Source organism: Sus scrofa, chromosome 13, assembly GCF_000003025.6.
Source record: "Sus scrofa isolate TJ Tabasco breed Duroc chromosome 13, Sscrofa11.1, whole genome shotgun sequence".
Taxonomy (NCBI): Eukaryota; Metazoa; Chordata; class Mammalia; order Artiodactyla; family Suidae; genus Sus; species Sus scrofa.
This window is the reverse complement of record NC_010455.5, coordinates 20362237-20384128: the sequence shown is the minus strand read 5'-3', so window position 1 is coordinate 20384128 and position 21892 is coordinate 20362237. Positions and strand designations below refer to the sequence as shown.

The window sequence follows — 21892 nt, the reverse complement described above, 5'->3', positions numbered from 1 at the left end:
AAAGCTCAGGATATGACAGCACAGAAAATAGTTGATGAAATCAGCCTTGGCATGTTAGAGTGGCTTCGCAAAGGAAGGGAGCCTTAATTTATGGTTCACATTAGAAACAGTTGGCTGAAGAAAGGGAGAAACTAACCCAGAAGGAGAAAGCAGCTTGCAGAAAGGCACTCTCAGTGAACTTTCAGGAGCTTGGTAAAATGCAGAGCTGGAAAGTGGGAGATAGATTTTTTTTTTCTACCAAGATTCATACCAATGAAAAGGTAATCTAAGTGAATTACTGCCATATCACCATTCACTTCACCTTGGGGCTTTCTTGAACCTCATCTGCTGTGATTTCCTTTAAAAAATTACCATTTATTTAGTTTCCCTAAAACAAGCATTCCTCAAGAATATCTTTCAGGCTTTTCCACAACAGTGTACATGTACGTGTGTGTAACTAAAACACTGACATTAAGAAAGAAGAAAAGGGAAAGGAAAAAAAGGCTAACATTTATTGGATATGAACTGTGATCCGGAACGTTTAAATAATTATAAAGACTTAAGACTTCATTAACACATTTTATGCGTGTCCTAAAAGTCCAGTGCATATAAAATTTACTTGACTTAGTATAATAGATACAACAGTAAACATACGTTTAAAGTATAAAGAGTATTCAAAATAATGAAGGAGAGTAAGAAGAGAAGATATTTGAGCTGGGTTTCAAAAATAAATAGCAAGTCATCAGAGGAGTAAGCAAATGGCATATGGACAGATATTTCAGGCCTAAGGATATGTATGTACAAAAACCAGCCCAGCAAGTTTCATTCAATGAGGAGAAAGAGAAGAAAAAGTAGAATTATAAAAAACAGCCAGATGGTGAAAAAGTTTTCGTATCATGAAAAGCCATCTAGACTTACTTGACTGTAACTTTGATAGTTCCATTAAGGGGTTAGGGATTGAATCAAACATGCAACTGGGAAGAATTAAACCTCAAACAGGTGAAAACTAAGTAGAAAGAACTATGAGATTAGAGGAAGTGAAATAAACTAAAAGGCCGTTTCAATAGTCCAAGATACGGTGAGGGCCTGGTACAAAGTAATGGCATGAGAAAATGAGCAGTTCATAGACTCAGAAGGTACTTAATGGAGAGAATTGGAAAAGTCTCACTGACCAATTGAATGTGAAAGATAGAAAACCGAGACCAAGTGAAACTTCATAGTATAATCACCTCAAACCCCTTTTCTTAAAATAAAAAAAAAGAACAGTGGGATGGAGAGAAGTTAATTATTTTGCCTGATGTCATATATATGTTATATATAACTATTGACTAGACTATCAGAATTCAGATGAGATCTCATTGATTAAAATCACGGTCTCTCCCAGATGTTCAGTTAGATCACTGTTCTAGATTCAGGGAGTAGTAACAGAATAAGGAAAAAAATCCTAAACTACCAGACCCTCTGAAGACTAGAGAGCAGATAAAAATCACAAAAAGTGGATGCGAAGGGAAGAGGTACTCCGGGCTGGCCCATTAGTTTTACTACCTTTGTTTACAGTTTGATTTCCTCTGAATTACCTACCTGTGGTCTCACAACTTGCTGCTGTTTTGATCCTCTCCATCCTTTGTTGCTCGTCATAGCATTAATCCATGTTAATTGCAAAATGAAATATAATTAGAAGTAACTCTCACTAATTATAACTTCTTTGGATACCTTGGATAATGAGAGTGGTGTCATCTTTTTCCTGCCATGAGAACCATCTGTCCTCTCCTGTTCCTCCTCCCCTTCTCATGCCCAGGAACGTTTAGCCCATCAAAGAAGCCTTCTTGCTCAGCAAAGTGTCATTTGAGAATTCTTTCTATCAAAATAAGAAAATGAAATAAGGGGCAAGTGTAAGTTATAAATGAAGACCCTTTAAAGCTCACACATATTTCTAGGAAACAAAATGAAGTCATTAATCCATGAAGACTTCACCCATTTATCTCTCTCTTCTATTCTCATTTCATAAACACAAATTTTCTGTTACATTCCCAGTACATTTGTTGCAAGAGGGGGGTGCAAGATGAATTAAATGAACACCCACTCAATAATTCCTGACCTTTCCTTTAGCATGACAGTTTTATCAGTCAAGCAGCGAGATAATATGATGAGGATAAAAAGCTAATATTCTCTCCTGGTGAAAAAGAATCAATGACACTTTCACCCACAGCTTTATTGAAAAATGGATGATAATGGCTCAAGCACACCTACCAGAGTGGGCTGCTTAAAGCTACATTTAGCAAACTTCTTAGAAGATGAAATATAACTGAAATTGTAGCGAGGCCCACAAAAGAGGTACAGGAATATTTCTTAAAATGAATGCAATAAACCCATTTCCCCCAGCCTATGGAGGAGCAATGACGTGCCATTTATGGAAAGGGAGAATGAAAGCTGTAAATTGCTTGGGCTCACTGCATTTCACAGTGAACATTCTTGTTTGGTGATGCTAACAGTTTTAGCCCTTGGGGAAACTTGCTCCAACTTCTGGATTATAGCTATTAGACTGAGGAGAGAAGAGAAATGCAGCCACCTATCAAACTTGTATGACCAATAACAACTGGAGCTTTTAAAAATTATGTCTATGAGAATTGGATATTTCTGCCTCTGGGGGAAAGATTCAAGAACATTCTTTCTTTCTTCCCTCAAGATGCCTAATTAATCTACCTCCAGGAGTGTTCACCTTATTGGACAAAATGCAACACACAGATTAGGCTACATTCTTGAGTGAGTTATAAATAAAACTGAATTGTAACTTTTCTTGTGTTGCTGAGAAATGCCTAGTTTCTGCCAAGTGTCTGCATTTACGGAAGGGAGTGGTTAAACAGAGCTTCCATTTGTACTATTCCAGATTGCTAGAGATCTGTATAGGAGTTTGGAGCTAAACATTTAGACACATTTACCTCTTTTCTTATCAATGCTCAGAGACTAAATTGGTTGGGCCATACAGTCTCACCTTATTATTTCCAATAGGTCCTCATTCTCTGATAAATTGTAAGCCCAGGTTGCCCACTCCTCTTACTGAGCTTCTCTTCCCTTACTATTGAATTTCTCTATCCTGAGGAAAGGTCCCTGGCCTTAATATTATCACCCCAAACTCATCAGAATAGGAAGAACCCAAAAGCCTGATCTCCAATAAAAAGTACGCAAAATGAAGACTCAAAGAAGGCCCAAGAGACTCTAACTACCCTAGACACAAAATGATGTGCACATGTTACGCTCTAGCCAGAACCAGCTGCATGATTGTCAGGGCCCAGTGCAAAATGAAAATGCAAAGCATCTTGTTCAAAAATGATTAAGAATCTCAAAAAGGTGACAGCAAGAATGATACCAAGTGTTCATAGGTCACATGCCCATGAAGCACAGATCAACTACACCTGATCCAAAGCCCTGACCAACAAGTCTCTTCTACTATGTGTAGGCTAAGGGCATGGAAGAATTTTGTCACTCATCATGGAATGTGGAGCATCCATAACACTCCACTGTTATGGATTCTTTTTCCCTGTGATCAGCCAGTACTGAGACTGTTTTGGGGAGGGGAACATATTAGCAGGTTATCATAAGAAGTGAATATATTTCATTAAATTGATTTTTACATCCTTCCCCTTCTCCTGTGGACCAATGATAGGCACAGGACAAATCCTCAATAGCTTCATGAATATCACTCTAATGTTGACTCTTAAAAACTTGAGAAATTAATCAGCACATGTTTTCTACTAAATTTAGTGCATAGCTACACTCTATATTAGATTTAAAAATCACCTTTGATTCCATTTTTGTTTCAAATTCAATTTATGTCTTTCAGTCATGTTCTTCATGTTATTTGCACACACAATAACTATACATCAAATCACTAAAATAAAATGTAATGGATTTTCCATCATCTTATAACACATAACACAGTTAAGAACCACCTGTTATTCATTCAATCTGTTGTTCTGATAAAGAAAATAATATGTTCTTTGTACAGACGACCTATCTCTACCCACTTTAACCAGACCAGGTCTGAACCCACTCCTGTTCCTGACCAGGATCACAGGCCTCTTCTTAAGAATGTGCCACTGGAAGCTTTTTGTCTGAGATGGATGTTTTCCTTTAATCTTACCCAAATGGGCTACTCTATTCTCATCTTTCCCATATTCCACATGTTTCCAATGTTCCAGTGAGTTTTCATAACACCAATTCCTTGTTCATCTCTCTGTATCCTACATTTAGACCCAGAAAAGAATAAAATTATTATAGGACCTAACAATCTAAGTACATATAAACAATCAGAGAACCAGTAATATAAATGAACATCTTTAACTTAATAGGATTTAAAAATCCCATTGTACATCAAGGAAAATACCTTGCAGAGAAATTTTTATATATTCCCATTTATGATTTAAAAAAAACAACAAGAATGACCTTACACACTGCTGTTGTTTAACATAATATTAGATGTCTGAGTCAGTGCTATAAATCTGAAAGCATGGCAGAAATGTCATATTTGGAAAGTAAGGGATAAAACTCTCATTAATAGCTGGTGATTTGATCTTCTACATAAAAAAACCTCAATAAAATAAACACAGTATCATAACTAATAGAAAAATCCATTATTACTGCCAGATATAATCAACTTAGAATAAATATTCTCTACTCCAACAAAATTCAACCAGAAAACAAGATGGAAAATGAGATATTATTTAACATAGAAATTTTAACCATCAAGAAATATTATAATAACATGTGAAAAGATACAGAAACATTAAAAATCATGAAAAATCACATAAAAACACCAAAAAGAGAGAGAATCAGGAAAAATTTCTGCAGTGATGGAAATGCTCAGCATATCTTGATTAAGTTGGTGGTGACACAGGTTACTCTTTTGTCAAACTCTTTGAATTGCACATGTGAAATCTGCACTTTATATTATAGGCAAATTATGCCTCTATGAAAGATATAATAACTTTTAAGAGAAAAGAATTTTTGAAAATATTCATATTAATGTTCAACTGAATCACTTTGCTGTATACCTGGAACTACACTGTAAATAAACTATAGTTCAATAAATTTTTAAAAATAAAATACCTACAGGAAATGGGATTTACTGACTTGGGTATTGACTGGCTATAAAAGAGAACAGAAGAGAAAAATTAGGAATGATTTCCAGGATTCTTGGAAATGTGTGAATTCATTCAATGATGGATAAGAGTGGAAGGAGACAAATTTAATATAAATAATAATCTGGCTCTTAGGAGCAGAAAGGTACCAAAATAGCTTAAATGCAGGTGGTAGAAACAAAGGACTCATAAGACTGCTACCCATCAACCCACCCCCAATAAAGCCTGATGCCAGAAACAGTACCCCTCTCTCCTCTCCTTGAATGTGGCACGCCACACCCACATCCAGGACCGTCTCTAGCTCCTCAAGTGGCCTGCCCTGGCTGTTTCTTGTCTCCCTTCTCCAAACTTCCCTCATTTCAGCACAGTCAAGACTGTGGCCCCAACATGTTAACTTGAATACTCCTGTCCACCCATGTCAATCTTTTCCTTCCCATCCAACACTGCATAACATTAGTCTGGCTAAGACTGTCTCCCCTTTCTCTAAGTTTCAGTCATCTCCATGAGGAGATACATAAATACTCTCCAACGGGTCTAAATTTCCAGGTACCTGGTGAAATAAGTCAGCAAAGTCTATTGCAAGTATCCTCTGAGTGTCGAAGTTGATGAGTCACATAGTTCTTAAACTGAAATATGTTTAATGTGGCAGTTTCATAGTGGGGATTAGAAGGAGCATTTATATACAAGGTTACTACTTTGGGAAACTCGCAATTACTGCTGACATCCCTCTGAAAAAATGGCCTCTCTTGGGCCAAATACTAACTCTAGTGGAACAGATCTTCAACAGCAGTTAAGTTTCTTCTTATAATGAGATCTCAACTTCCACTTTGCAGCTAAGTCTCCTGGCTTACTATTGTACATGAACCATTGAGCTAGTGCCTGCTGGTCTATAAGCCTGCGACCAATGCAATCAGTATTACTTTTTTAAACTTAAAAATTTAATTTGTCTCAAAGTAGTTTCACTTTTTTCCATAATAGCAGGATTTCTTTTTTTTCCACTTAGTAAATATTTTATTAGGCTTTTCATTATGCATGCTTGTAAAGATCTTTTTTATTTTTTTATTTTATTATAGTTGATTTACAATATTTCATCAAGTTCTGTTGTACACCAAAGTGACCCAATCACCCACATTTCCCTAGCTGTACAGTAGGATGCCACTGCCCATCCATTCAAGATATAACAGTTTGCATCCCCCAAACCCCCCAAATGCCCATCCCTCCCACTCCCTTCCCTTCTTCCCCCCCGCAAACCCCAAGTCTGCTTTCTTGGCCATGCTCTGTTTCTGTTTTTTGTTTGTTTGTTATTTTTAGATAGGATCATCTGTTCCATATTTCTTTAATTAAAAAAAAATGGTTCTTGTAGGAGTTCCAGCTGTGGCACAGTGGGTTAAGAACCCCGCATTGCAGTAGCTGTTGTGTAGGCCCTAGCTGTGGCATAGGGGGCAGCATCGACTCAGATTCCTTCCCTGGCCCAGTAACTTCCATATGTCACCGGTGTGACTGAAAAAGGAAGAAAAAAATAAAAGATAATTCTTGTTGCACTGAAGTTCTCTACTAAACAAAATAGCCTTTTAGAGATGCATGATTCAATGATGTCAAAGGCTGAATTTCTTCATTCTCCTAACTGGATAAGAATCCTAATTATAGTTAGTCTGACTTCATCTTACCAATTTTAGTTCTTACATCTTCCTCATATGTGTATATTTAACACTGATAATTTAGAAGCATAATGTGTATAAACGAATATTTACTTCTATATTGTAGATGGTGGATGTCTAAGGACTTTAATACACAGTGAAAGACTGAACAGTGATTATGATTCCAAAGAGAAAAGAAGAAAAGATTCATTGGTTAATAAACAGACTCCTGCTTATAGGTCTGGTTTTAAATAAAATGGGCTATCTTTATAGGGCATAATTTAATTATAGGGATTACCATGTAAAAATAATGACAACACATCTGAACACACGTTGAAACTAAAGAACGCAGAAGATGTAAATTACTTGCAGGACCATGGTCGTAGCCACTTTTGCTAAAATATAGGCCTCATCTTTGAGAGTTTGCTCACAAGGCAGACATAAAACAGGCAATGTTGGTGACGCTGAGTTGCAAAAGAGAGAACCAAGGACTAATAAAGCAGATGAAGAACTGACATTTCATCCATTTTACCTCATTTAGAACCTGATCTAGGAACTCTTCTTTATTACCAAGAAACCGGGCATTTCTTCCTATTTACAGTTTTCTTTCCCCTCAGCACAAAAAATGCTCAGGTTTCTCCCGACTTGAAAACTCAAACAACCAACAACAAAAATCTTTCCACTGATTCCTCACCCAGCTTCCTCATCTCTGTCTTTTCCTTCATGGTTAAGTTAATGAAAATAAACTTCCTTTTCATTCATCAAAAAGTTCTCAACTTACAGCAAACATTTTATCACCACTAAAACTATTTTGTCAATGGTACTAATGACCAATGTGACTGTATCTCATTATCCAACCCAGCATGAGTATAAAAAAAGAAAGAATTAATCATCAAATTGATAAAGAAGATGTGGCACATATACACAATGGAATACTACTCAGTCATTAAAAAGAATGAAATAATGGCATTTGCAGCAACATGGATACAACCAGAGATTCTCATACTAAGTGAAGTAAGTCAGAGAAAAAACACCATATTATATTATTTTTATGTGAAATCTAAAATATAACACAAATGAACCTATCTTTGAAACAGAAACAGATTTACGGACATAGAGAACAGACTTATGGTTGCCAAGGGGGAGGGGTTTGGAGGCGGGATGGAGTGGGGGTTGGGATTAGCAGATATAACCTATAATGCAAGGAGGGGATAAACAACAAGGCCTTACTGTATGGCTCAGAGAACTATAGTCAATGTCCTCTGATAAACCATAATGGAAAAGAATGTTAAAAAATGATATATAGTTAACACTGATAATTTAGAAGCATAATGTGTATAAATGAATATTTACTTATATATTGTGGATGGTGGATGTCTAAGGACATTAATACACAGTGAAAGACTGAATGGCAATTATCATTCCAATATGTGTGTATATAAATATATATACACACATAACTGAGTCACTTTGTTGTACCACTGAAATTAACACAATATTGTAAATCAACTATACTTTATTAAGAAAAAAAAAAGGAAAGCAAAAGCAAAAATAATTAAACATCAACTTGGACTACCCTGAACAAAAAGGGCATAAGGTTGTAAAACATGACCTCCTAGTAATAAAATCTGATAGACTTATTAGTCCTTGACCTTTCTGAAAAGAGTTATTTTGTTTTCTGACACCTCCTCTGTGCAGCTCTCTCTCCCTTTACCTTATGAAACAGTCTATTTTCCTGGATTCCCTCCCAACTACTTTGTGGCCTCCTCCAATGTACTTCCAGATTCTTTTTTTTTTCTTTCCTTTCCTTCAGTGTTCATGTTCCTAAGGTACTGGTCCTAGACAATTTCTTTTCTCTTAGTGCATGAATTCATGGGTATTATCAGTATCATTCACTCTCATAGCTTCAGTTTTTTTTTTTTTTTTTTTGGCTGTGTGCATGTCATGCAGAAGTTCCTGGACCAAGGATCAAATCCCCACCAGAGCAGCAACTTGAGCAGCACCAGTGGCAATGCCAGATCCTTAAATCACCGAGCTATGAGGGAAATTTTCATAGCTTTGATTTTAATGTATGGCACTAATTCCTATTTCTAGCTTTATCTATTTGACTGAGCTCCAGAATCATATCCAAATCCCCAAATAACATCTACTTTCTGATGAGCCACAGTCATGTCAAAATTAGTTGATTAAATCTAAAGTCATCTGCCACCCAAAAAAAGTCATGTTACCATGTTCCATAGTTTAGTGAAAGATATTATTTGACCACTTATACTCTGAAGCCATAAATACCAATAACAGCTGTATTAATCAGGTTCATTATATTATAAAAATACATCTTAAAACTTTGTGGTTCAACACACATACACACATGTGTGCTACTTCTCCTGTTCGTTCCATTCGTATTAGAATCAATATAGAGCAGTGGGGTCTCTGCTCCATGCATTCATTTTGAACTTTTATCTATTGGATCTACTGTTTTCTAAACATGGCTCCAAGATCATCTTGACATCATCCAGCCAAGTAACTGGGAAATCAAAGAAAGCCTGGAGAAACTATGCCATCTTTAACTCCCTTTCCCATAAATTGCTTCTGTTTACAGTCCACAGGAAGGAATTTTTCATGAGGCTCCAACCAGCCACAAGATAATTAAAAGCATCCATTAACTCATGCAAAGGAAGAGGAAATGGCTTGGTGAGCATCTAGCCAGTGTCTACAACATCATCTTGCTCTCCTCCTCCTTCTTACCTGGTATCTAATCATTTGCCTGGTCTGTGCATTATCATTCTTTAGCATCTTACATACTGCTATTTTCTATTCTGCAGTGTCACTTCTTTAGCTAAGATTCTCAAAATTCTTACCATGATTCTGCAGTTGCCCATGCTCTGCTCATTATAGGAGCAACGTTGATCTTTCAAAGGCTGAATTGATCCTATCATTATTTTGTTGGAATCCTGAGATCTCCAAGAAAAACTTAAACTCCTCAGCCTGGAGTGAATCTTCACACTGTGGGCACTGACCATATATCTCATCGCATTGCTTATAACATGTTGCACAAAAATACTCAAGCCTGTCCAAATTTCCTGTAAGACCTTAACTCTCTGACTTTGAACATCTTAATGGCTCTCCAGCTCTTTAAATATTGAGCCAGCATTCATCCATTGTTTCCACGTCCAAAGTCATTTTCTCAAGGAAAGAATTCCTGACTTCTCTCCATTAACTGCTGGGTTAGATGTCCTCATGTCTCACCATTACTACATGAATTCATGCTTCTCTGTAAATTATGCTATCTTACAAATTTATAGTTGTTCATAAGCATTTATTTGTTTGTGATCTAGAATACTGAGTGTAAAATAAACTTTGCATAAGAGTTGGATGAATGAATTTATCATTAAGAAAGAACGGTTAAATCTTTGACCATTTTACCCAATAGATTGTGAGTCCTTTGTTGTAGAGCAGAAGTTAACACAACATTGTAAATAAGCTACATGTTAGTAAAATTAAATTAAAAAAATAGATTATGATTCAACTCTTCTTTGCCCCTCCAATAACCAAAAAACATGAAAGTTACCAAATGCAGGATATAGATTATCTATAAGAACACAAAGAACCCATGTATTTTTTTAATTAATTAAATGAAATCACTGGGTGATCAAATAATCTCTTTAGGGTTAGTTTAGTATCTTTCGATTCAAAGTTCTTTCCAATTTCTTTATAAACAAATCCTCTCTTTAAATATCCTCTTTGTATATTTCTTTAAGTTTTCTTTGCCATCATGGTTGTATAAGTTCTCATCACCTATTTCCTGGCATTATCATGTTAACTGGTCTCCTTGCCTTCTTTTTTGTCCTAAATGAATCTAATGGGGATATTATTGCTAAAACTCTCCAAGGTGTCACTGAATCTTATCACTGTCAGCTTGCCCCAATCAGATATCATTATTGTTTACCTGAAGGATCTGTTGCCTGAAGGACAAAATTCCTCTCCTCTAGCTAGACATTTGAAGGCATCCAAACTTTGACCCTGTCTAACTTGTCTATCCATATGTACCAATATTTCCCAGCATGGAAGTGACTCTTGAGCATCTGAAGAATGTTCTTGCTTCCTGACCAACATACAGCTTTTACTTCCCCTCTACTCAATTTCATTGCTTGTATAATATATGAATTTTACCATGCATTACCTTCTGATTTACTTCATTAAAATCCATTGCACTTAAGAAGGGTAAGTTCCTTAAAAGAAGAAATGCTTGTTTTTTCTTATGCCCAAAGTAATGGGTGTTTACACTGTGCAAACATGTCACAAAACAAAGAAAAACAACAGACATAAATATAAACAGGAATTCCCTGATGGTTTAGCAGGTTAAGGATCCAAATGCTTGTCACTCCTATGGTGTGGATTTGATCCCATGCCCAGAAACTGCCACATGATGTGGGCACAGCCAAAAAAAAAATTTTTTTAAAGCTTTCTTTTCTTTTCCCTTCCTTCCTTTCTTTCTTCCTTCCTTTCTTTCTTTTCTGGGCCGCACCTGTGGCATATGGAAGTTCCCAGGCTAGGGGTTGAATTGGAGCTGTAGCTGCTGGCCTACACCACAGCCACAGCAATGCTGGATCCCAGCTGTGTCTGTGACCTACACCATAGCTCACAAAAGGCTGGATCCTTACCCTCTGAGAAAGGCCAGGGATCGAATCCAAAACCTCATGGATACTAGTCAGGTTCTTAACCTTCTGAGCCACAACAGGAACTCCTTGCTTTCTTATTTTTGAAGCCTGGTACTGATTATTTAATGAGTCATGGAGACATAGATGGCACTGAATATGTGCTGGCTTTCATCAATTCAACAAAATACATACATACATAAATATTAAAATAAAAAACTCACTCCCTTCCAATGTCCATGCCATAATTAGCTTCTGTGGAACTTCAGATGTCTAATATAGGATCAAACTTTTCTTCAGATTCCTACTAACCCCTAAATTCTATTTTCTTATTCACATTAAACTGAAAAGATGTTTTGCTTCATTTGTTGACATATTCTAATACTCATTTAAATTTCACATATTTATTCCACAAATATGAATTGAACATCAACTATATGCCAAATATATATCACACAAATTATTTTGTGAGAAAGCAGTATGTGTGGTCATGAACAAGGGCTTGGAAATATAAAAATTCAGAAGCCATAGACTTTCATTGTATGCTCCCTTGTCCCAGGCATCATGGTGGTATTTTGCTCAGCAAATTCTTACTCATCTGCCAAGGCTCAGTTCAGGCATCGGTGTTTCAGTAGTGGTATATTCTCTACACAGACTGGGATGACTTTTGCTTTGGAAGCATACTGCTTTTAAGGAATTGGCCACTCTATCATCCCTATGAACCCTGTCTCTTCCCCATTGAAAATGCAGACTTCATGAGACAATGTCTGCGATCAGAAGCATAAGGAAGTTTCTGGTACATAAGAGCCCTTCACAACATTTATTTAATCAAGATATGTAACTTCCCTGTATGAAATGTTGCACTATTCCACTCACATTACCTCTGCAGGTGACACAATCACCACTATCTTCTGTGATGACCAGCTGCATTTTACACACAACTCTGAAAATCCTCCTGAGTTTCTTCAACATCAACTGAGGCTATGGTTTAGCCATTTCCTCTGCCATCTCTGCCTTCTTACTTCCTTGCAGATATGTCTTCTAAAAACACTCATTAACAAAACATGTGCCCATGAAATTTCATCTTAGAGTCTTTTCTAAGAAACCTAACCTGAGCCACTTGCCTTAAGGTGTTTTCAATCTAGTTGAGGAAGCATACTTAAAACAAACAGAAAACTATACAAAGGAGTCCAAAGAACAAGTACAGAAATGAAGAAAAAATCACAGAGAAAACAGATGTCAGTATCACAAATATCAGATTGGCTACTGAGAGTCAGGGAAGAAGGTGAAGTAAGCACAGCATTCAATAAGGAGTGTTGTAAGACCCCAAGATTTTGGATTTAATGTATTTAATCCCAGTTCTGACTCAACACTTTACTAAGCCCTTCAACTATGTGGCTGACATTTCTAAAACACTGCTCTTTCATCTATTGAGTGGACATCAATACCACACAAATGGCAGGACTCTAGGGATGATTCCAAATAATACATAAAAAACATCTTCCCTGTGATTGCCATTCAATTAATATTAACTATTATAATTATTTAGGGAGTGGGAATGGAAAAAAATGGCTATAAGGGGCACATGGTAAATCTAGGGAATGATGAAGAGAGAAGGTTAGTTGGATCAGATCCCATGCATTATAAATAAAACAGTGAAAATATACAAATAAACTGCTACTATTTTTTACTAACTATCTCTTCCATTTCTATTTTAAAGTGAAATTTTACTTTTGGTATCAATATGAGCAGATCTTATTCTTGGACCAGTGTTCTTTCAATCACATGAGATAATGGAACTTTCGTATACTTTAGTACAAAAATGAATTTTTAGAGAGATGTATCATTGGTGATCTCAAAATTCTACTGACCTAGATATGCAAGAGATTAAACGTGAGTCTCTAACTCTCCATGGCTAACTCTCTTCATTTGAACATTACTTTAGTCACCATAAGAAGCAAGGATTCTACCTGCAAGGAAATGATGACTTTTAATCTTCTTTCAGTCAATATATGAACCCAAGTACAAGAGTAAAATTAAATGAAATAAAATAAGATGAAATAGAATGTCAAATTAAGAGCCTGAACTTCCTTATCTTCCTACATATCTTCCTCATTCTGGAAGTATAAATATTGCCTATTTATATTATATGTGTGTGTGTGTGTATATACATATATATATAATATAAATATTGACTGTTTATATCTCCAATCCTCAACTCCTTACCTTGATTCATATTTATTATGACTCCTCTGATCCAACTGCAAAATGTAAATGTAGTGTTGAAATTTCAAAACATACTCTAGAAATAAAAAGGTGGGAAAACCTCCCCCATGCAGACACCAGAGAGGCTATTAGAATAAATGAAAAGAGTCACTTGGCTGCAGAAAGCACATCTTTTCACACAGAGAGCTCTACATCTGAGGGCTATTCACACCCTAGGGATAAAAATCATTCAGGTTCTGGGCACTTGATAATAGAATGAACTCTAAAAATATCAGCTCTCGTCCTATCACATGGCTTCGCCAATTCACCCAGGGGCAAACCTTTTGTGCTTTGTATAATATGTGAACCTGTTGTCAACTGCATCATCTGTGTGGTCTGCTCCCATTACCCTGGCTTCCAGCCCAGTCCTCTACAGAATATCACTGATGAAAATCACTTAGGATCCCTGGTTTCATCTCTGCAATATTGAGAGTCCACATTTGTATCAGTCAGCTTAATTCGAGTGGGTATAATAATAAATGATACTAAAAATAGTGAGTTGAGACATTAAAAGGTTATTTCTCCTCCACATTAAATATGGATTATGAATGGGTTCAACTCGCTCCATGTCACCTTCACTCAAGGACCCAGAAGCAGCCCCATTTTCCAACACTGTTTGCCTCATGGCTGAAGGGAAAGATTTCATGCTGAAGTACACACTGGCTATTAAAGTTTCTTCTTAGACTTTATACACATTACTTATGTTCATAGTTCACTGGGCAAAGCAAGTCATAGGGCCAAACGATAGCAATGGAGCAAATGTAGATTTAATCCTCTTGTAAGGAATAGCACTGTATGCAGGGTATTCCAGGAAGAGATATGCCAAGGAGGGGCAAGAAAGAAATACCATGAAAATTAATATAATCCATCACAATATTCATACGGCTATCTTTTCTAGGAAATCAAATCTCTCAAGCAGAACTACCCAATAAACTTTCAAAGATGATGAAAATATTCCATATCTGCAATGGTCAATACAATAACTACTAGCCACATCATTTTTCTAGTGAACTAAGAAACTCAATTTTTAATTTATGTAATTTTTATAAATTTAAGTAGCCACATGTGGATAACAGTTACTGCATCGCTTGGCCCTATTCTAAAGCTTAGATTTAGAGAAAAGGAATCAGGATGACAACCAAGCACTAAGTAAAATAAGCATGGTCATGATAACCTGAGGAGAATGGGGGGAGGGGGAACCACCCACAATGTTTCCACACAAATGATAAGAGTTTAGTGACAACGAAGATTTCGCTTCTGAAGAGAGCCTTTACAAGAGAGCTGGTTTATAGAACATGGAAAAAAAATGATGTGGCATTGCAAAATGTTAATGTGACCCTGGAAAACAGGAATTAAAAAAAAAAATGACTCTGTGCTCCTGGAATGAAAACCAAGAACATGTCTCTCCAAAAGCAAGAAGACAGCAAGGGATGTTATGGAACTTCTGGGGACTAACTACCTGGAGTCACCAGATGAATTTCTCAGCTTTCAGGAGGCAACATGGCCCTGTGGGCTTTAGCAATCCAAAGATTGCATGCATGCCCTTGGTGAAACAGGCTTTCCCATCCATAGTCGATGCACACAAAGTGAGTGTAAATGGCTTGAGGTCTTCTCCTTATTGCGGGATAAGCATTGCTTGAAGGTCCATATTCTGAGGCTCTCGTCATTTTGCATGTTAACAGAAACACAGCTCTGTCTCATCCTTACCCCCAACTCAGTTCCACCTCAGCTCCATTCTCAGGCCTAGGATTGATAAAACCTGAAAGGCTAGTCTTTGAGTGAAGGCTGAATTGTGTTAGAGGACAGTGGTGGCTCTGAAATCCAGATCTGGTTTGAACCCCAGCTTCTCTACCTAAATCTATGTGAACTGTGTGACCTGGGACTTTTTTGGAGTCCCACTTACCTCATCTGTAACATAATGGTAATAGAACTTAACATCATTTCTTTTAAGGAATGTATGAACTAAAGCATCTAAAGTGCTTAGTCCATTGTCTGACATACACACAAAAATGTTCTCACTGCAAGACAAGTTTACAACAATAATCTATTCCAACTCCTCAGTTTTAGCAAAAGGGGGAGTAGTCATTTAAAATTTGTTTAAATTCATTCATTTAAGTCTAAACATTACCACAGCTAAGAGATCAATAACACTTCACTGTACTCCCCTTGAAATACTTTGTTTATGTATTTGGCTTGAAAAGGATAGCAGAAATACCTGGATATTAATCCTAGCCCTAGCATTTCCAAGCTGGGAGGGTATGCACACACCACCCTCCAAGAGAGTCCCTTATCTTTGGAAAGGAGCCGGTGCCATGCTGGTACAAGGATTCAATGATTAATCATACATAAAGGGCCTACTACAAGATCTAGGAAATTTGCTCCATGAAAGAGATGAATTTCTTTGGTTTCTTATTCCATTGTTGTATTAGGAGAAAGAATTTCAGATAGACAAAAATATGTAAAATCCTCCAATCCTACAGTCAATTTCTCCCTTGTCAAAGATGGAACCATGTATCTCTCATTTCTTTTTCTTTTTTTTTTGTCTTTTTAGGGCCGCACAGAGGCATATGGAGGTTCCCAGGCTAGGGTCAAATCAGAGCTGTAGCTGCCAGCCTACCCCAAACCACAGCAATGCCAGATCCTAGCCATGTCTGTGAACTACCCACAGCTCATGGCAACGCCAGATCCTTAACCCACTGAGAAAGGCCAGGGATTGAACCCACATGCTCATGGATACTAGTCAGGTTCCTTAACCCCTGAGTCATGGTAACTCCCATATGTCTCATTTTGAATCAAAACTAAAAAAAAAAGCACATCTTAATTGTATGGAGGAAAGACCTCCAAGGCAAAGTTTAATTGCATTAAAAAAATAAAATAAAAAAAAAGAGAAAGCTGATTCATGTTGATGGCCATGGCTGAGTCCTAAAATAATTTGCAACTAAATAGCAATGCTGCTCTGGCTGCAAGAAACTTAATTGTTCCCTTTGACAGCATCTTGAGAGTTTTCTGTTTAAGAGAATGACAGAAAGAGACAAGAGAAATAGGGAAGATCCTAGAACTGATATTTATTTCTGAAACCACCAGCATCCCATAAACCTTTTTTGGGGAAACATGGGGTCTTGACTGAGAAGAATTTTACCTGGTGAACTCAATTGTTTCACATGTATGATTGGTATTAATTGAATAACAAAAAGTGTATTATTTGAACATAGGTGAAATATGAAAATTATCCAGCCACTGGAAAGCTAATTTTCAGGGCTTTTATAGTCATGGTTGTTTTAACATAAGCATTGAATTTACTAGGATCCATAGCAAGAGCTGTAATCTATGTCTCAGTGGTTTCGCCAGATTATTGAAACTCAACACACCTCACTGTACTCTCTTTCAAAGAGGTAACATTGAAATAGCTCTAGAAGATTTAATTGGAGAATAATTCATTCATTCACTCAACTTATTATTCAAATGCGTATCAGAAAGCACCTGTATGCCAGGTACTAGAATAAGTATTGTGGATACTAAAATGAACAGAATATACTTCTGGTTCTAAAAGGGTTTTAAGTATATTCAGATATGATTTCTCTGAAGAGGAGAGGTGTGTACATGAAAAAAATATGGTGCAAACTGTTATTCCAATGTGAAAGTCAGGTAAAGAATGGTATTAGTAAATACCAGGGGAATCAGCCTGACTATCTGATATATATTTTGACTAAAAATCACAGCTAACTCTCTCTACCTGGTCGGGCAGGAGTTGATGGATTTTTCAGCCTTAAAGAAAAGCTTGTAACCTAACAGGTTGTGCAACCACAGTGGACACTGTAGGTCTCGTCAATCCAGCACAGTCTACATGAATGCAAGCCCAGGCTTGAGAACAAACCAATCCACATCTTTTTTTTTTTTTTTTTTTTTTTTTGGCATTTGCTCTTGCACCCAAGTTTTTATGACAGTTGATTCTAGCAAAAAGAATCATGGTAGCATTTATAAAATATGGAAATTGAGTATTCATTTTCTGGGGCCACCATAACAAAACACCACAGGCTAGGTGGCTTAAACAACATAAAAATATTTTTTCACAGTTTTAGATGGGAGAATTCCAAGATCAAAGTGCCCTTGAGGTTGTTTCTGGAAAGGGCTCTTTTCCTGGCTTGCAGACAGCTTCTCTCTTCCTGTGTTCTCACTTACCTTTCCACCTTGAAGAGAGAGAGAGAGAGAGAGAGAGAGAGAGAGAGAGAGAGAGAGAGAGATCTGGCCTTTCTTCCTCTTCTTATAAGGACACTGGTCGTATGGACAACTGAATTAGGGCTTCGGCAGGAATTCCACATCTCACTTTTTAAATGTGTTATAAGCAATACATTCCTCCCTAGGGTTTTGGGAGTAACATTTGCTTTCCATTACCACAGCTCAATTTGATGGTACTGGCAGGAAGTTTAGATTCACAGAGCAACTTCCTGCTTAATCAAAATTAAGATACAGTAATAATTGGAGGGGTACTGGCAAATAACATTGAATGGTGCATACTAAGGGTATTTTAAAAAAGCCAAAATGTTCTCTGGGATTGATTGAGCCAAAAATTCTTGAAGTTTTACAGTTTAGAGGAAAGTGTTTTCTTCCAGAGAAGAACCTGATTAGATAATAAGTATGGTCTTGAGGAAAATCATCGCCATTCCCATTAAGGAAACCTGGAATTATCCAATCTCAACCAAGAAAAACTGTATAAACCAAGTCAACCATCTGAGGCTTCTTTGCTGATTATTAGAAAATTTAAATCCATTTCATATAATTTCTATTAACAGCAGGATCCATAAATAGGAAGGATGGCTTCAGGGACTTACAACCTTTGTCCTGTGTCAGAAGGGCCCCACATATGGTTTAATGCTGTGCATCACTGTCCTGTGATTCTTAGTGACTTTTAAGCAAGGAGTTCCATGCTTTCATTATGCACTGGCCCCTGCAGAGTTATATAGCTGGATTACCCATAGGGAGGAATTGCTTGCCCAGTAGATCTTCTCCTGATGGGAAGGTGGCTGGCGACAGTAATGGTAGACTTGCATTTAAGATGAAACCATTATCAGCACCACTGAAAGGATGTGTTCAATTGGACTTCTGACTCTAGTTTAGGGAGGGCTTCACAGTCAGAAAAAAATACACAATTCATTCAACCTCACTTATGTATCCAATTTCATCATGTTCATCAAATTATTTGGAAACACTGATTGGGATAATTGCCAGTTGTCCTTTCTTTTTCTTTTTCTGGCCATACCCATGGCATGTGAAATTCCCAGGCTAGGGATCAAATCCAAGCCATGGCAGTGACCTGAGCCACAACAGTGACAATGCCAGATCCTTAACCCCACTGAGCCACGAAGGAACTCCCATCATATCCTTTCACTGGTTACTTTTTAAACTGGTCCCATCAATGATTACCCTACATCTTCCAACTCAGATATCAGTTGACCGATGTCACTTCACTTTCAGGTCTCAACTCCAATTCTGATCAGAGGTAGTGATCTGAATGAGGAAAAATACCTGGTTTATTCTATTCAGCCCCTCCCTCACTGGATCTCCTAATCATAATCTATCCTTGCCTGTGCTGAAAAAAAAGTTGTAAGATTGAACCAGATACTTTATTTTTGGCTAAATGGATGGGTATCTGGACAGAATTATTTAACAGTCAAATAAATATTCTCTCTGAGAAAGCAATTTGGTGCTTAAACAAACTCGGTTTCTTGCAAAAAATATGAAATAAAAACAATGATTACTAGTGAGTTAAAATATCAGAGAGTTATTATTTTCATTTTGTTCTTCAATAAAGAACAAAACACAAATGTCAAAAGAGTTGATGATGCATGTCAATACCTCTATTAATTTCAAAAGATATTCTTATTTAAATAAAATGAAATCCATATTTCTTTGCTAAAAGCATATTAGCACAATGGATTTCTTTAAGCAAGTTTTAATGACAAATAACTAAACTGTTAGGAAAAGATTGCACAATATGAAAGCTAGGAAGCCAGTTTTTAAAGAAAGAGTGATGCTGTTTATTTCTACTCGAGTGTCTAATTTTTTTTTTTCCCCAAGAAACTTGGCATGTTCTAAATTCACCCAAATGAAAGAAGGAATTTTTTCTGCATGGTAAGTGGAAGTTCCTGGGCCAGGGACCAAACCCATACCACAGCAGTGACCTTAGCTGCTGTGGTGACAACGCTATATCCTTAACCCACTGCACCTCAGGGGAACTCCAAAAGTAAATTTTTAAAATGTACAATTAGATGTCAGGCTTTCCATTAAGTATAGCTCAACATCCTGGAAATAATCAGAAAGTTATGTCTGCTTTCACTGAATAGGAGGAGCAACAGGGAGTGGTACAGGTGAAAGAGCTAGAATATGGTACCAAATCTGCCCAAGAGGACAAAAGAGTTTCACCTGGGGCAGAAAAGACATAAGTCTATCACCTATGAGTCAAGCAAATAAAATGAGGGCTTCTGCAGAACAGTTGCAAATAAACAGGAAAGGTCTAATAGGAAGATGTAAAGTGATTTCATGAGTGTAAGTCAAGTGCCAGAAATAGACCTCACCAGAGGATGGGAGGAAGTGAAAGAAAGCCTGAAGACCCAGGTATGTCGTCTCTTACAACTCAAAATTCAATCTACAGATTCCTCCTCCCTTGGGACATGTTATAGATGCTGAATCAACAGCCCCACTACTGAATCATCTACTGAATCATAATCTACATTTAACGACATTCCCAAATGATGCATGGAACTTGAAGGCTTTAAGAAGCACTGCTCTAGTTGTCCAATTCCTGACCAGGCTTTTGAGAAGATGCCTCTGCTCTCTGACATTATACTATTAATGACTTTGTACACAGTCTTTTGACTACTCTCCTCAGACTACTTTTCTTTCACCTTTACTTTTTAATGATACATTGTTGTTCTCTTTATAAAGGCATCGAAATTCTTTTTTTTTTTTTTTTCTTTTCGCAACTGTGCATGTGGAAGTTCCTGGCCCAGGGATTAAACATGGCCCACAGCAGTGACAATGCCAGATCCTTAACCTGCTAGGCCAGCAGGGAACTCCACTGTATTGAAATTCTTAGTGAAAACTGAAAACATGTAAATTATATTCATGTGTATGTTTCTGATTTTGGCATCTAACTTTAGTCAAATGATAAATGAAGGAAATTATTAATTACTATGAATTAAAATTTTCCTTAACTGTAAAAAATAGTGAATTTCCCTATCTTACATGGTATAGAAAACGATTTCCAGGTAGATTAAAAGTTAAATGTGAACCATAAAAACCTAGACAAGATGTGTTGCCTTATTCAAAGTAAAAAAAGGCTTTTACAAATATAAACTATATTTCTAAATATGAGACCAAAGGAAAACATATATGGATCTTACAGCATAAAAATTGGAGATGACTGTATGTAAAAATACTATAACCTAAAGCAAAAGAAAAAGTACTAACTCAGCCTGGTATTTTTAACATATAGGGTAACCAAAAAATAATATGTTTATTAAATCAAAAGCTTTTACAAGCCAGTAAGAAATATTAAAACTGAAATAGAAAATTTTAATGAAATAAGTAAGCAATTTGCAAGGAAAGACTCAATTGCCCATCTCTGAAAAACTACTCAGCACTGTTAGTTTAAAAATATATAAATTTCAGAACAGTGAAACACACTATCAAGATCCGTTATATAGTTACAGTGATTGTGACAATGTGGTATTGGCTTAAGGGTATGTAAATGGACTTTAGAAAAGAATAGGATCCAGAGAACAATGCTTCTATGGTCAATTGATTTATGACAAAAGGGATACTGCAGTGCAGTTGGATAAGTATGGTCTTTTGCTATAAATGGTATTAGATGACCTGGATATTCTTGATGGGGGAAAAATCATCCCTACTTCATTCCACAAACAAAAGCTACTCCAGATGGATTGCAGATCTAAATGCAAAAGGTAAAGAAATAAAAATTTGGGGAAGAAACATAAGAGAATATCTTTATGTCTTTGGAAGGCAAATACTTTTTTAAATAGAACAAAGGCCTGCAAATTATGAACATTGATACATAAGATGTTATTAAGATTAATACAGTTCAATTTCATCAACAAGTATCATTAAGAGAGGAAAAAGATGCTACAGCTGAAGAGAAAGTATTTGAGTGCATCTATCTCACAAAAGACATCTAAAATGCATAATTTTAAAATCAGTTCAA

General features: G+C 36.6%; 1 long non-coding RNA gene across 3 annotated transcripts in view; it reads right to left on the bottom strand.

Annotated features, from left to right (window-relative positions):
• Positions 1-21892, bottom strand: part of LOC106505563 — a 335645-nt gene that overhangs the window by 9890 nt on the left and 303863 nt on the right. For all 3 annotated transcript variants that reach the window (XR_002338196.1, XR_002338198.1, XR_002338197.1), the window contains 2 exons: positions 4121-4220; positions 1693-1837 (listed from right to left, as the gene is read on the bottom strand). This is a non-coding gene — a long non-coding RNA (uncharacterized LOC106505563). The remainder of the gene's footprint in view (positions 1-1692; positions 1838-4120; positions 4221-21892) is intronic.